We start from the raw sequence: 13,436 nt of genomic DNA, 5'->3' as shown, positions 1-13,436 counted from the left end.
TTTTACCACTGTGTGGCACTAAGTGCAGACTTTTTATTACCCACTAAGACCAAAATTCTATTTATCATTATTGAGACAGAATGTAAAGAATTTGTGTTAAGATTTTAAAAATTCCAGAAGTGTTCTTAACATCACAGCAGTTTTATTTCTAAACAAATACTGTATGTGCCACAAGAGCATTTCTCTGATTACAGTGGTGGTAGCAGGAGCTGACAGCCACGCAGAGGCTCCATCTCTTGGGCTTCTGGTAGGGTTTAGCTGCACCATCCCAGTCTCACCCTTGTGAAAGAGTTTCCTCTTGTTTGTAAATTGCAAATTCCTTGTGCAATTTATTGTAGTATCATCCCACACCCCATTGAAATCGCTTTTAAAACACATCTCTTAAAGAGAATGTTGGTGGAAAGCTCCTGTCTTGTCAGCCAAGAGATTCACCTTACTACTCCATTTTACCTACTAGATTTTTAAAACCATGCTATTCAGCAGTGAGAGCTGTAATATACACCACATTTCACTCTTATGTCCTAAACTTCTTGCCCCTGATGTCCAAACCCCCCACAATTTCACTCACCCTCTAATGCCATTTTGCCCATTTTCCTGATACTGTGCAGGTTTTTTCTGTGCTTGTAGGGCACTTGAAGACTTGGTTTACTATGCTTATCTGCAGTTCTGCTCACAGCAGCCCAAAGCTGCTTTGTAACCACTCCACCTCCCAAAATGGGCACCAACCAACTGTGATGAGCTCAAGCACCCTCACTTCCATGAAGGAGTACCTGAGCTACCCCTCTCACCACCAGTGCAAGTGTGCTATGAAACAAGTGGGATGCTATTTTTCTCATTGTTCCTTCAGGCCCCAACCCTACAAACTCTTACACTTGTGTTGAAGTCTCGTTAGGTGCCCTGGTCCTACCGGTACCTGTGGGGACACCTGGAGAACTCAAAGGCTGAGCCCCGGAGCACACACAGATGCTGTGTGCTGCTTTGCCACCCAGAGGGAGCTGTGCATGTTCAGAGATGTAGAAAGACAGGGAAGAAAAGGGTTTGGTGGTTTTTTTTTTTCTTTTTTCCTGCAGATCTTTCAAAATCTATAACTCGGTGATGAATATTCATTTCAATGTAGTACTGAAAATTCAACTGATGACACCTCAGAGAGAAAATGATCCAGGAATAAAAGAAATTAACATATAGCTCCCACCTTACCATAGAACAAAAGTGACTTTTCAGAATATATTATTTAACGTAAAAGCATTTGAGCAGAGTCACTTTGATACCTTTCAATCCATTAATTTTCTTCCCCAGTATTATTAATTTTCACTATGAACCCACAGTTTACCCAGAATATATTGTGTATTTCCTTCCCTGGGTAAATTTTGTCATTCAGGGTTCAAGCTGCAGAGATGCTAGACCTGGTTTTATACCTACCATTTAAACTCAGCTCTTAGGCCTAAATGTATTATGTAGGATGAAATAGTTTAAGAAACTATAGGCAGCTGTAAGAGAAAGGAAAAGACAACATAAAGAGCAGCTCAGCAAGTGCGAGCTAACCGTTGTGGACAGCACATGTTTGACTTAGTTATGTTGACAGAAAATAAAGGATATGTGAAAAGATAATACCAGAAAATGACAATAAGGGAAATCATAGAATCATAGAATGGTTTGGGTTGGAAGGAACCTTCAAGATCACCTAGTTCCAACTCCCCTGCCAAGGGCAGGGACACCTTCCACTAGACCAGGTTGCTCAAAGCCCCGTCCAACCTGGCCTTGAACACTGCCAGGGAGGGGGCAGCCACAGCTTCTCTGGGCAACCTGGTCCAGTGTCTCACCACCCTCACAGTAAAGAATCATTATTTGCGATGAGGTTCAAATTAGGCAAAGCTTAAAGGCAGAGGTCAGAAAGTCAGCTAAACAGCAAACCAGTCAAAAGGTATTTTTGCTATCTTATACAGTAAAATACTTCAGTATCTATAGTTGCCCTTTTTGAAATTTGGTGGGGTACTGTCAAGGCTCTTCAGTTTTAAAAATTACATATTGAAATCTTATTTTGGAGTGTATATACAGGAGAAAATGGACATAATGTTACCTGACCCTGAAGTCATGTGTAGTTACTTACACTGTGGTTTTACTTGGGAAAGTTCCTCATCATTTTACCTTCAAGTTCACTGGGGCTTATGGAAAAAAATAATGCACTCAGTCAGGCAAAGTGTTTATCTCCCTACTAAACCCCATTTGGGGCTGGAAACTGGATACTTCTCTCCCTAAGCCCTCCAAGCATTCCACACTAGCAATGTGCACCTTTAACATTTGATTTACAGTGCCAAGATCAAGCTCTTTACAACCTACATTTTAGCTGCTGGTTTTCTTATAAAAGGTGGGTAGAGCAGGAGGAGGAGATGTTACCTATCTTTTATGCAACAGTGTCACTGTGAAATGCTCTTGTAGGAGCTGGGAAATTTTGTTCAAACCTTTCCTCAGCTGAAACCCACACACGCCAGCTGAGTGCACTAAATAGCAGGAGCCAGGGTGGCAGGAGGCCCAGGGTACCTGTCACCAGCTCCCTGCATCCTGTCAAGAGACCAGAGGCTGAGGAGGCCTGAAAAAGAGTGCATGAGAAGTAGCACATCTCTGTAGCCTGGTAGATGGAGTATATAGCTGGCAGCGCAGGTGTCTGTGTGCCATATATGCTATAAGGGCAGATTTTGTATTTTAGTCAATAACTATTTAATACAAAATACACAGTTGGAATAACTGAAAAGATATCCCCAAGGCAAATTCCCAAGTCATTGAATAGCAGAGCTATGATCACTGGTCCGGCCTTCTCTCTTGGACCATGTTCTCTGCAACAGGCTGAAAAGGTCTCAGCAGAGAAGAGGGAATGTCTCCTCCTCCTCAGCCTCATCTTCTTCCCTGAGGGATCATCCCCCCGTCCTCCTCCTGCCCTGTAAAATGGCAGGTGATGCTCAGCCCACCACCAGCACATCTCCCTCACCCTAACCACTCAGCAGTGCTCAGCAAAGCTCTTAAATGAAAAAAAAAAAAGCTAACTCCTGCTCAGATATCTGCAAGGAAGGATCGAGATCTCTATTTTGCTAAAGAGAGTTCACAGCTGCAGCCCAGGTGAGGTTCAGAGCTTGCCTGGTGTCCTCTGGGCTGTGCGCACGCAGCTCCCCAACAGACGGACTTGTGTTTTTGGGTCCCTTTCTGAGGTACCTTTCCCATATGCTGGGAGCAGAGCCTTGGGGCTTAACACAGGTTTCTGCAGTCTGCTCAGATCCACCCACCTGGAAATTAGTCATTCCAGCAGCTAATTGACTATGCTTTTGTACAGCTTTTTCAGGCCATTTTCTTTCCCAGACTCATTCCTTTCCTTTTCCTTCCTAGTGAATGATTTTTTTTTACTGCTGTACCAACCTGAAAACCTCTGGGTCACAGCTTCATTCTGGAAGCTGCTCATTGTCTGAAGGGAGACAAAACTTCATTTTTTAAGGGCTCAGCTCTGATACACTTGGGCAAGTGACCAACAGCTGCATACACCATATTATACTGCAGGACCAGGCACCAGACTACTCTATAAATAGGTTTGATTTTGGCTAGTAAACCTTTCCATTATAACCAAATAAATGTACTGACTTTTTTTCTCATAATTTTATAGCTTTCTATTTAGATGCAATTGCCAATAACATTTTCTTTTGTTTTATGACAGGCAGAAGTAGGTCTCTAAAGTATTAGGTAGCTATTGACTGTTGAATTCAACAAGAACAAAACGTTCCTGAAAAGAAATGGGTAAGAAAGCTGAGCAGAGGTGTGCTGTGAGAGCCAGGAACTTCCTCTCCAGGATGTAAGTACGAGCACAGAGAGACTGAAGCAACCTGAAGGTCATTGCCACGGTTTTAGCCTTGCTACCTAAAAGGGTTTTAATCTGATGAAGGCTTGAAATGCCAGGATTGTGGGTTTGCTTTGGAAGCATTTTAATATTCAAATATTTATTTTCCCTTAGCGCCATGAAATCCTTCTGATAGTGATTATATCTCCCTTCTTTCTCCTCATTTCCAAACTGTACTCTGTAATTTAAGTTTGTGATGTTTTGACCAAGTAGTTTCAGATGAAGATGTTCTGGAAGCCACTAATACATCACAAAAGTCAATTTTGTGTTTCTGAATTAACTTCCTCACCTGTGCTGACCTCAGCTAGTTCAGTCTCCCCATACTCTCCATGAGATTTCCTGTCTGTCAGTGTCAAGTTAATAGGTTTAAAAAGCTGAGCAGTAAAACCTGCAGAACAGGTAAAAGGTCAAAGCCCTGAGAGGGCTGTCTGAAATGAATATTTAATCTCCCCTGAAAAAAACTTCTTCCTCTCCAACACTGACTTCCCAAATGAAACAGGTGAGAGAAAGAGAAAGCCCAGAGCTGCAGCTACAGGGGAGCTGGATAGGATCTAAAGTAAATAATAAATCCCAAGTAAATCAGGGATGATGCTAGGTTTGTCACTGAGGGATCTGTAGCCAGAGGCAAAGACACGTGCCTTGCCTGGGGCTGGAGAAGGGGAAAGCCCAGAGCTGCAGTTTTAGGGTGCTGGAAAACATCTTCCAGAGCTAACTTGGGGCTGCTGCTTGATTTTGCTGCTGCAGAATACAGGGTCTGAACACAGAGCTGGGTGCCTGGCCATGTGTCACCTTATACTCCAAATTCACAAGGATGCTGAAACCCACACATTCCTTAGGCTGGTATTGTTCCCAGCCATCTTCTTGGAAGCAGAGGATTTTAGTCTGGTTTTGGCAGGGATAAGTGCAATTCCTGCAAACCCAGCTACTGCCATACCAGTCTTTCAATAGGAAGACTCTGTCGGCTTTTTCACATCACGAGGCAGCAGCAGATCCTCGCTGAGAGCCTGCCCTTGCTAACAGACTCCGCAGGCACATCGTCTCATCTCTGCAAGCTGGAGAGGCAGGGAAGATAACAAAGGACAGGATAAAGCCAAGGCAGTGCAGCAGGGTGAGACAGACCTGCAGGAAAGGACAATTTCCCCCAGCTGAATTTGAGCTGTGTCCTTGGTTTTCCCTGCTTTCCCCATTTTCCTCCATCTTTTCCTTCCTGTTTTCTTCCTGCCCGAATATGAAGGAGCCTTTCAGTGGAAAGCCACTCTGTGGTTTATTTTATAACTAACAAACCAAAGCATTTCTCTCCTAAGTCCCCCAAAATCAAGCAAAAGAACTGTCCTCTTCTTGACAGAGGAGGCTGCTATTTTGGCTCACAGTTCAGCCAGCACAACGTAGTCCTTTCTAGTGAGTCTTGCACTGCTGCATGGCAGCTCAGTCTTTCAGCCCTCAGAGAATGAGCACATTAGGAGCTGAATATAAGCAATGTTTGCTTCCAATTTGCTCAGGCTATGCCCAATTACTTCATTAATGGACTGGTTTGCAGCAGGGTTCAGATAAAACAAAGCTGTACTTTAGGTTTGGTTTTGCAGTCCTCCCAGTTTTAGAGCAATAAAAACAAAGCAATGTTAACTTTCTGTGGAACATTGTCTACAGAAGCGTGAGCTAAAGATCTCTCTACGGGCAGCCTGTCCTCTGCAGAGCTCAGTGCTAATGAAAGCAAAAGGACAAATAATTTTGTTTTCCTGATACCTTCGATTAGGAAAGGATGGCTCTTCAAGAGACAGTTCAACAGCTTTAAATATCTTTTTAATAATTCTTTCGGGATAATGAGTGTGGTGCTTCCCTCCACCAAGCAAGTCCAGGGTCCATTTGGGTCTCCTGCTGCAACCCCACTTTTGGATTAAGTTCTCCTCCACAGGAGTGTTTCATATACTCGGGAAAGCTGGGTGAAGGCTTTTTAGAGAGATTCAGGGGACCTCTGGACCAGTTGTCTGGGGTATCAGGAACACAGCTGCCGACAGCAGTGTGCAGATAGTGCTAACTGTGTGCTTCAGAAAATACTGAGGGAGGCTGCTAACCCCTGAACAGGAAGGGGAGACAAGTATCACCCCCACCACCCACCTCACAGACAAGGCCTTGAGAGTCTGGACAAGATGACGGAAGAAGAGGTAGCTTTATATGGGTTTCTACTATTGTAAAGCATAATTTTGGCCACTTTAATACTTTGCCTCTCAGAGATGAAAACATCGAATACATGTGCTTGTAAATGCTTTCTGCAGAAGGAATCAGTGCAGGCAGACCCATCTCATACAGAGCAGTACGAGACATGCTGCAAGGCTGCTGTCTTGTGAGATGATGTCCGGAGCCTGCTATGATCTGGCCCCATGCCTGGTCTGAGAGTCAGCAGTACTGCACACTGTCCCATCCACTGACTTCTCTGTAACTTGAGGAGGTTGTCTTTCAACCAAAGGTTTTAGTGGTGGCTACTAGCTGCTGGGCTCTGTAACTGGTGGTATGACCTCTTCTTTTTTTTTTAAATCTACCTGTTCTTTAAAAGAATCATCTTCAAATAAATATAAACCAATTATTAGTATATCTACTCTCCTGTGAAGCCTATTACTGTATTTCTTTTAGAATTTTCTTCTAAAGAGTTGGGCTTCATATAGCATTGTAAAAATAAACCAGAAAATTGTTTTTTGTACTGCCTGGGGAGAGCTAATAGGTCTAGCTGTTTTACAATAAATACCCACCTCCCCTTGAAATTTTTTTTTTATCTTTGAAAATATACATAGTACTGAAGCACAGCTAGAAAAGGACATAAGAAGAAAAGGAGAACATACAGACCTGGTAAGTGTCACACTTTATAACCCCAAAATCTTTTCAACTGGCATCAAACGTCTGCTATACTTGGGAACCAGAAGCAGTGGCCCTCCTCCTGCCCAGCTACAGGAATGCTGATACATAGTCATCAAGCAAGACATGGACCTTAGCAAAAAGATGTGGGGATTAAGATTCTTGCTTGGAAAAGCCCTCAAAGTGATTTGAAAAAAGTGCTGGGTCCCCAAATCCAGTTGATAGCGATGAGTACTAAGTTTCACAATTGGTCAACAATATGGGGTGATAGAAGACAATTCATGATAACAAACAAAAGAGCCTTAGATGCTTTGTTATAGGATATCATTTGTTCTCTATTTATATAGTGCCTTTGTTTCAAAGTACAAGTGAAGGATAACAGCAGTGAAACAGAAAGCAATACTTGACAATGAAAGCAAACAAGCCATCAGCTCTGGATCTCAAGTGAGAACAATAGATTGGGCTTACAGAGGAAAAGAAAAGATCAAGACAGTGGGCAAAGCAGCATAAAAGAAAGGAAATAGATTCCTATGGCCATATTTAGAGCTGAAATCATGAATGATAAGGAAGTACTTTTTTGCTGCATCACCGTGAGGTAAGATGCAGAGATGATGTCTTTTAGACCCTTTCTCATGTCCTCCTTTGCTGGTGGTGGCATCTCTGAAATACCCCATTGCAATGGATGCAATGGATGCTGCAAGTTTTAAAACATCTACAGAGTATGTCTACCTTGCACTGATGAGCCTGACCTTCTGAGAATCATTGCAGTACTTAGCACAATCATTTTAACCATGTTTGTGTCCCTCAAACATCTGAATCCCCTATGCCCTTTGCACCCCTCCTTCCCCAGAGAGATTCTGCTTCACCTTTGTCATCATATATCCTCCACCAGGAGAACTGGTGCCCCTTTTCTCCCCTCCATGCTCTCCTATGTGCCGTCTAGGCCTTATCTGCCTCTGCCTCAGGAACCGTCTGCAGCTGGGCTAGGAATCACCACAGCACCCAGGAAGACAGCAGAAGATGATGTGAAATAAAGACTCTTCTAGAGAGAGTGGGGATGAGATGGGGATGGGGAAGATCACCTTTCAGGGCATTAAACCAAGACAGCAGTTATACTTTCTGTGCAGTCAGGATCAACCCCCTTCATTGTTGTCCAAATAACCCCAAATGTATTAATTTCCGTAGGCCATAGGAGAAGTGCTATGCACAGCCAGCAGCTGAATGACTGAAGGTGGTGACCTTGTTGTCCTGCAATCAGTTCTAGCCTGATGTGCCAGACAGGACCGGACTCTGTCTTCTCAGTCCACCCTGGAAAATCCTGAAAGCAAATGCTTCAGGACATACAAAGTAAGATGGGGCCTCAAGATAAATGATTCTGCAGAAGACAGGCAATGTTGGCAGATACATCTCTGGCTTTGGCCTTTTAAAAGCTCAGGAATTAAAATTATAATTAATAGCTATGCCAACAGCTCCAGTGGCTCCACTTAACAAGACCACTCCAACAAAGTCTGGAGCCTTAGCTTTCTTTCCAGACTGGCTTCTGCAAGATCAAGGACTATTTGCTCCAACAGGCTGGCCACTGACCTACATAGACCAACAAAGCTCAATGCAACAAAGGGCAAAGCTGAACTTCCTTTTTAAAAATATTCTAAGTTTAGAAACAATTTAGATGCTGGTGTAGCTGTGTGACTCCAGAAGCTGCAGAGCCTAAAGCCAGTGGTTTAATCTGTACCTGGCTCTTGGCAGACCATGTGCTGATGATGATTTTCCATCTAAAAAAACCTCTGTTTAAGGTGTTACCAGTTCCAAATGGCATAGATGGAGGCACAAAGAAACCATATTTCTTAATATGTAACAGTCTCTAAACACAGTATTTTGTATTAATTTAAAGAAGTCTGCTCTAATTTATGCATACTGCCCAGCCCAAAGGAGGTTCAAATTCCTGGTCTAGGCCTCCAGGTAGTATGGCAAGGTAAGTAAAAAATGTTAATAATATCACTCATTCTATGTTTCTAGTTGCTTACATGTCTTTTAACAGTCTTCAGGGCTGGGATTTTCCAAACTGCTCAGTGTTGGTCTAACTCTGACCTTGTTGCTTCCAGTGGTTGAGTCATGTATCCAAAATAGATCCCAATATGAATATATAATTTGGGACATAGAAGTAAATTTTTTTCTACTCTTATTGAGTAATATTTTGCTTGTTAAATCACAGTCTTATGCCAGCCCTGAAATAATTTATCCTGGTAGATCCTGTATTCATCTTGCTGTTATTCAAAGTGGTGGATGTTTGATGACCCCAAGCACATTGTCAATCTTACAATTTCTTAGTTTGTATTGGGAGATTCTAAAAGTGCAACTTATGTCACATCTAAGTAAAAAACCCCTTACATGTGAGAAATTACTGGCCGTCCATTTTGTGATCGAACGCATACAGCAAGATTAGTGATCATCCGTAGCTCAGCTGTTATTTTTACTGGGTTATCAAAGCCCTGGGGAGGATTTTGTAAAGCTATTTAGCCTGAAGGAAGGGATTAAAGAGGTTTCTCCCCATGAAACATCTGTTGCAAATGTACTTTCTAATATTCAGAGCAGAACGTTAAAATTAATCAGAAAGGGGAAGAGTCTCTTCCCTGTTCAGCAGCCGTACTCTGCTCAGCCATCCCACGGGTCAACTGACTGTTTCTTTCTCAGCCCAAACCAGAAGGTGCCCCCACTACTACAGAATGGAGGACTTCTTTGGATGCTGTGCCCCTCAACAACTTGATGGGATACTTCATCTTTTTCCTCCAGCTCTCTTCCCTTTTATCAGTTAATGAGAAACTAGGACTTGAAGTAACTGTTATAGCCAGAAAGGCCAACCATCCATGATCTTCTCTTCTTGCCCTAATTCCCAGACTCTACACTCATGCTTTTGTGGTATATGTACTTGCACACACTTTTTTTTTTTTTTTTCCCAAACAGGTACCTGCTAGAGTAGTGCATAATCATGCCTACTTTGAGCAATAGCTGATTATTTCCCAAATGGAGCCCATTATCTACAATCCCCCTATTTGTGTGATTTAAAAAAACAAAACCAAAACCAAACCAAAACAACAAAACCCCCAAAATCTGTGCTTGATAAAAAATAAAAAACATAATAGAATATTAAACAAACTTGAGTACTAGCAGTTCTGATACTGATATGACCCAAGAGCTGTTTTCTGTACCTTTTTTCTCTTCTCACAGGGCTCTCTCAAGCCCACTTATCCTAGCCCCAAGATAAAGCTTGTAGTCTAGGGGCGAGGATAACTTTTTTTTTCCAGTACCAGGTAGAACTAGGTTGTGCTATGCTTTTATTGCTTATAGTATTGCTTTCTACAATATGTGGGGGGAAAGGAGATATCCAGTAATAAGCAAGCACATTCACTACAGACCAATATACTGTGCAAACTTAAGTGCTAAAAGAAGTTGGATAAAAGCACATTCTCAGTTTATTCTCCTGGTTCATGCATAGGGAGATTTTCAGAGAAATTGAGGAGACCAGACTTGATGTTCCACATTCTTAGTGCTTTTTTTGTTATTGAGTTTAAGAGAACAGTCTGATTTTTTTTTTTCCAAAGTGAAAGGAGAAGTAATTTAATTCTTCCCCTCTATATAAGAGGGGGAAGAGTTATATACTCACGTTTATAGATGCTGGGCTTAGTAAACTGAAGCTTCAGGATGGTGGGGGAATGGCTTACTGGTCGCATCACAGTAGTATCCTGATCAGAGCCATAAGTGACACTGGTCACACTGCATTTCTGTCCCCAGTTCACCCAGACAAGTGACAGATCCCTTAAAAACATATCATTGTTGTTGCTGACAAACACAAGATGTTGCACGACATGGTGACTGCTGAATGCTTAGCAGGACATTCTATCCTTGTGACTATACCTATCCATGCTCCCAGCTCAGAGGAAAGGAACTGAAGTATCTCATTCCCCTGGGCCAAGTTCACCTCTGCAGGTGACCTGCTGCCAGCAGTCTTGAGTGCGGAGGCAGTGGTGAGGCAATGATGTACCTACTATGCACATGCTAAGAAATAATGAAGCAAGGATACTAAGGCAAAAAACTCCTGAAGCTGGATACTTGGGGAGTTCCCAAGAGGGCCCAGGACTTACACCCCATAGTCATCCATGAATGGAAGAGGTTTCTTCTTGCAGAGCCAAGTTGTGGTAACAGAATATAGAAAAAAAATTTTTTAAAAGACTGTTCAGGCTGATATATAGAAGAGTTAGAGACAGAATTTCTAGTGCTGAGTATGAGGAAAAGGTTATAAATAAGGAGACAGACAGCAAAACAACAGCAAATGCCCGTGCCTACTGCTATAAATTGCAACTCAAAGATTAACTGGTATAGGTATACCAGCCAAGCTTTTCTACTATGGCATGGGCTTTAAAAAGTCCTTAAGCACTTCACCTGGTTGAGCTTGTACTAGGAATCCTGGCAAATACATCCTGAAACCTGAGAGTGGATACAGTGACCAAACGACCAGGATTTCTTTCCAAGGCTATGAGAAAGGTGCGAACAAATTTTTTCATCATCAGTGGTATGTGCAGGCTATGCCACGGTGATTTGGGAGTCCACCTTCGGTGCCTTTTCAGGCCTTTTGGTTGAGAATAACAAAATAACAAAACATGTGAGTTCTTGTCTACTAAAAATTGGAGTAAATCCAGAGTAATGTCATGGGGGTCATAAAACAGCCTGTAAATAATCGCTGAAAAACTGGGCTGTATTAAAACTGGTGATGTGTGATTAAAAAAAGCTATCATTGCCCTCATCCACTGTGCCCACATCTAGGTGACATGCTGCCCCCTCCGTGGGGATGGCTGGGATGCAGCAGTTGACTTGGCAACTCTTGCTGTAATAAAGCATTCTCCCTTCAAATCAGAAAATATTAAAAACATACTGTCAAAATGCACCCTGCATTTTTCTCATGTAATAAATCTGCTTTTACATTTAAAGACCATACTTCTTCCCCTGGCAGGACATAACTGAGGAATATTTCTTTCCTCAGAAGACACTGTACCAGCCCGATTTCTGAAGGGCCTGTGAAGGGGCGATACAAAAGTGCAAAAGAGGAGCTTTGTGCAGGTTGCTGCTGGTGGAGGCCCAGGAGATGTTCAAGGGACCCATGGGCTTTGCTGAAGACACTGCAAGGAGCAAGCCATTAAACAGCTCACTAACTCAGCTGGCTGACACAGGACAGAGGTCTGTCAAAGCCCTCCTGGGAAAAGGACTGTCACTCAGTCACGTCAAAAATTTCCTGCACTCCCCATAGTGCATGGGCTCCCACTACAACATGCTTCTGAGGATGGCCCAAGGCAGGTGAGAGCATTTACTCATGCTGTAAGACCCCTACAGAATCTGTACAGGCTGTTGTGACCTGTTCTTAAAGCCATTTTGACTCAAGCTCTTCAGATAATATCTTCTGTTGAGGGGTGGGTGTACACCCTGCCTTTGGGGGCTGCTGCTTGGCTTTAGAGGACATGGAGCTCTGAAAGAAGTAACCAGAAATAACTGCAGCCTTACATGACAACTGCAGCCAAGTCTCAAACACAGATGACAAATATCTTGCCTTGAATACAATCTTGGCTATTCTATTTAATAAAGGCATCTATTAACTAATTATTGGCTGGTGGTTATACAGCACTCCCAAGTACAGCAGGATCAGGATTCATGGTGTGGATGGTAGCTGCCTCTTTTTTCTACACTTTTTGCAAAATAACTCTGGGGAGGCATGCAGAGAAGCAAAGCCTCTGAAACACATTTAATTAGATGAGCTGAATCTGCAATGTAGAATTTGGAAACTGTCCAGGTTCAGGATGGATAACTCAGTAATCTGGCTGGGTGATAGCGGACTCTGCTGATTTATGTGTGAATCAACTGCTGCTCTTCTGGGTTTCCCTTTCCCCTCCAGCCTGGTAATTCATTTGACCACCCCTTCTCCCATCTAAAGCTTCTGGGGTTTTTCACGTTGCCATCCATCTGCCTTGAAACACACACACACACACACACACACACGCTTGCTTTTTCAGGACTGGTTTTGCAGGGGTAGAGAAATGGAAGTGCACAGATTAGCAAGACCATTGTACTCGATGGGTGATGAGGCCATGGAGGAGATAACTTCCCAGGTCCCCAGCCCTATGGGATTTCTGCTGTATCTTCTTAAACAAGAAGCTCCCTCTTCGAGGGAGGGAAGAAGGCTCTGTATATCTTCTGCTCTGGCCCTCACTGATATTTATTTCCCTGAAAGCAAACTGTAGAAATAAAGAAATCAAAGGGACAGGACTACAACTTGCACAGGGCTGAGAAGCTTCTTAAAGCAGCTCCAGGGCCAATAACAGTCATTGAGATATTCTGAATTAGCAGCACTGTGTGTGTGTCAAAGGGTACCCTGATGAAGAAACACATCCTTCATATTGGCAAAGTAATATCTGGGACAACCTTGCACAATATTATAATCTAGAACTCAAGGTGTCTGTGGCCCTTGCCCAGGTAACTACACCCAAACTGTAGACTGCTCACAGGTTGAGATTAATTCACTAGCATCCCAGTCACCATCTTCTAATATTGTCTGAAAAGTGCTGGAAGTGTGTCACATCCCCTGCATGCTCATATCTGGGGGCCAGAGACAAAACCCAAGCTGGTCCATGGGGCTGAGGGCAGGAGGGAAGGGGCAGAGCTCCGATGA

Source organism: Strix aluco, chromosome 4 (genome assembly GCF_031877795.1).
Source record: "Strix aluco isolate bStrAlu1 chromosome 4, bStrAlu1.hap1, whole genome shotgun sequence".
Lineage (NCBI taxonomy): Eukaryota > Metazoa > Chordata > Aves > Strigiformes > Strigidae > Strix > Strix aluco.
The sequence above is the reverse complement of the archived record's forward strand: the minus strand, read 5'-3'. Positions refer to the sequence as shown.